Genomic DNA, 3,835 nt, shown 5'->3' on the forward strand with positions numbered 1-3,835 from the left:
CTGTAGGGTTCTCTATATATAGAATCATGTCATCTGCAAATAATGACAGTTCTACTCCTTTCCAATTTGGATACCTTTTATTTATTTTTCTTGTCTACTAGCTGTGTATATAACTTCCAATACTATTTTGAATACAAGTAGTAAAAGTGGACATCATTGTCTTGTACATGACCTTAAGGAAAACTTTTTAGCTTTTCCCGATTGAGTATGATATTAGCTATGGGTTTCTTTTATACGGCCTCTATTATTTTGAGGTGTGGTTCCTCTATTCCGATATTGCTGAGACTTTTTATCGTAAATAGATGCTGGATTTTATTAAATGCTTTATCTCCATCTGTTGATATGAAGATATGATTTTTTAATTAATTAATTTAGTGATTGATTTTTTATGGTGACAATGGTTAATGAAATCCAATCAGTTTCAGCTGTATACTTTAACAGTAAGATATATATATATTTTTACACTGCGTGTTCACCTCCCATAGATAGATTTCTTTCTGTCATCACATATTTGATCTCCTTTACTCCATCTATCTCCCTTCTCAACCATTCCCGCTGCCCTCTGGTAACCACTAGTCTATTATCCATGACCATGAGTCTCTGTTTGTCTGTCTCGTTCATTTGTCACTTTTAGGTTTATATCCCATATATAAGTACTATCATGTGATTTTCAACTTTTTTTGTCTGACATATTTTGCTTAGCATGATTATCTCGAGGTCCATCCATGTTCTTGCAAATAGCATATTTCGGCTCCTCTTATGGCTGACTAATATTTCATTGTATATATGTACCACCACTTCTTTATCCAGTTAACTATTGTAGGATACATTGGTTGCTTCCATGACCTGGCCACTGTGAATAATGCCACTATGAACGTCGTGCGAATATCTTTTTGGATATGAGCTTTCAAGTCTTTGGGGTAAATACCCAGTAGAAGGATTGCTGAATAATAAGATAGATCAATTCTTAGTTTTTTCAGGAACCTCCATACTGTTTTCCATAGTGGCTTTACCAGTTTGCAGTCCCACCAGCAGTGTATGAGCGTTCCTTTTTTTCCGCATTCTCTCTAGCATTTGTTATTATTTTTCTTGTTGATTATAGCTATTCTAACAGGTGTGAGATGGTATCTCATTGTGGTTTTGATTTGCATTTCCCTAATAGCTAGCAATGTTGAGCATCTTTTCATATATTTGTTGGCCATTTCTATGTCCTCTAGGGAGAAGTGTCTGTTCAGGTTCTCTGCCCATTTTTTTATTGGATTGTCTGGGTTTTTTTGCTGTTATTGAGTTCTTTGTATATTTTGGATATTAGGCCCTTATCTGAGGCATTGCTTGCAAATATGTTGTCCCATTCTGATGGTTGTCTCTTTACCTTGTTAATGGTTTCTTTTGCTGAGCAAAAGCATTTTACTTTGATGTAGTCCCATTCATTTATTTTTGTTTTTACATCCCTTCACTTTCAGGTCAAATTCATAAAATCCTCTTTAAGTCCAAGGTCCTTGAATTCAGTTCCTATGTTTTCTTTTATGTATTTTATTGTTTCAGGTCTTATATTAAGGTACTTAATCCATTTTGAGTTAATTTTGGTGTATAGTGATAGACAACAGTCTTGTTTCATTCTTTTGCAGGTGGCTTTCCAGTTTTTTTCATCACCATTTATTGAAGAGGCTTTCCTTTCTCCACTGTATGTTTTTCACTCTTTTGTCAAAAAATTATTTGTCCATATAAATATGGGTTTACTTCTGGACTCTCGATTCTGTTCCACTGGTCAGTGTGTCTGCTTTGCTACCAACACTATACCGATTTGACTACTGTCACTTTGCAGTATATTTGAAGTCAAACAGAGTGATGCCTCCAGCCTCATTCTTTTTTCTCAAGACAACATTGGCAATTGGGGTCTTTTGTGCTTCCATACAAATCTGATGATCTTTTTTTCTATTTCTTTAAAAAAAAATGTCGATGAGGTTTTGATGTGGATCACATTAAATCTGCACAATGCTTTATGTAATAAGGCCATTTTAACTATGTTCATTCTTCCAATCCAAGAACATGGAATATCTTTCCATTTCATTTAATCTAGTCTTATAGTTTTCATAATATTGGTCCTTCACATATTTCATTAGATTTATTCCTAGATATTTTATTCTTTTTGTTGCAATTGAAAAAAGAATTATTTTTTCCACTTCTTTTTCTGACAGTTCATTATTAGAGTATAGGAACGCTACAGTTTTTGAACATCGATTTTGTATCTAGAAACTTTACTGTATTTGTTTACTGTTTCTAGTAGTGTTCTTGTGGAGTCTTTAGGGTTTTCTATATAGAGAATCATGTCATCCGCAAATACTGACAGTTTGACTTCTTCATTTCCTATTTAGATGCCTTTTATATATTTCTCTTGCCTGAATGCACTTGCTAGGACCTCCAATGTTATATCGAATAACAGTAGTGATAGTGGACAGCCTTGTCTTGTTCCTGATCTTAGAGAGAAAGTTTTTAGGTTTTCATCATTAAGGATAATGTTGGCTGAGGGTTTGTCATATATGATCTTTATTATGTTAAGGTACTTTCTTCCTTCATTACCGATTTTGTTAAGTGTTTTGATCATAAATGGATGCCGTATCTTGTCAAAGGATTTCTCTGCATCTATCAATATGGTCATATGATTCTTATTTTTTAATTTGTTTATGTGGTTGTATCACATTAATCGATTTGCTTATGTTGAACCATCCCTGTGCCCACGTGATAGTGATGTATAATGTTTTTAATGTGTTTCTGTAATCGGTTCGATAGGATTTTTGCATCTGTGTTCATGAGAGATATTGGTCTGTACTTTTCTTTTTTTGTGTTATCTTTACCAGGTTTTGATATCAGAGTAATATTGGCCTCATAAAATGAGTTGGAAAGTATTGCCTCCTCTTTGATATTTTGTAAGAGACTGAGGAGAACAGGTATTAAATCTTTGAATCTTTGGAAGAATTCACTGGTGAAGCCATCTGGTCCTGGACTTTTATTTTTGTTGTAGGGTTTTGATAATTGTTTCCATTTCCATAATGCTGATTGGTCTATATAGATTTTCCAATTCTTGAGTCAGTCTTGGAAGGTTGTATCTGTCTAAGTACTGGTCCATATCTTCTAGGTTATTAAATTTGGTGTTACATGCTTTTTCATAGTATTCTTGTACAATCCTTTGTATTTCTGCAGTGTCTGTCATCAGTTTCCCTCTTTCATCCTTGATCTTGTTTATTCATGTCCTGTCTCTTTTTTCTTTAGTGAGTTTAGCCAGGGGTTTGTCAATTTTTAAGAACAAGCTCTTTATTGCATTTATTTTTTTCTATTGGTTTTGTTGTTGTTATTGTTGTTGTTGTTGTTCTCAATTTCATTTATTTCTACTCTAATTTTGATTATTTCTTTCTTCTGCTGACAATTGACTTCATTTGTTCTTCCTTTTCTAGTTTTCTAAGATGAAGCAATTGGTTGTTTATTTGGGCTTGTTCTTATTTTTGGAGATAGGCCTATAATTATATGAACTTTCCTCTTATGACCGCTTTTGCTGTGTCCCAAAAGTTTTGATACGTTGTATTATCAGTGTCATTCGTTTCTATGTACCTCTTGATCTCTCTTTATTTCTTCTCTGATCCAGTCATTTCTCAGTAGTTTAATCTCCATGTATTTGTGGTTCTTCCCGCTTTCTTTCTACAGTCGAACTCTAGTTTCAAAGGATTATGATCAGAGAATATGGTTGGTATGATTTCAACCCTCTTTTATTTGTTGAGGCTATCTCTGTGTCCCAGTATGTGGTCAATCCTTGAGAATGTTCCATGAGCACTAGAGAAAA

This window comes from Pteropus medius, unplaced genomic scaffold, assembly GCF_902729225.1.
Source record: "Pteropus medius unplaced genomic scaffold, Ma_sr-lr_union100, whole genome shotgun sequence".
Classification (NCBI taxonomy): Eukaryota; Metazoa; Chordata; class Mammalia; order Chiroptera; family Pteropodidae; genus Pteropus; species Pteropus medius.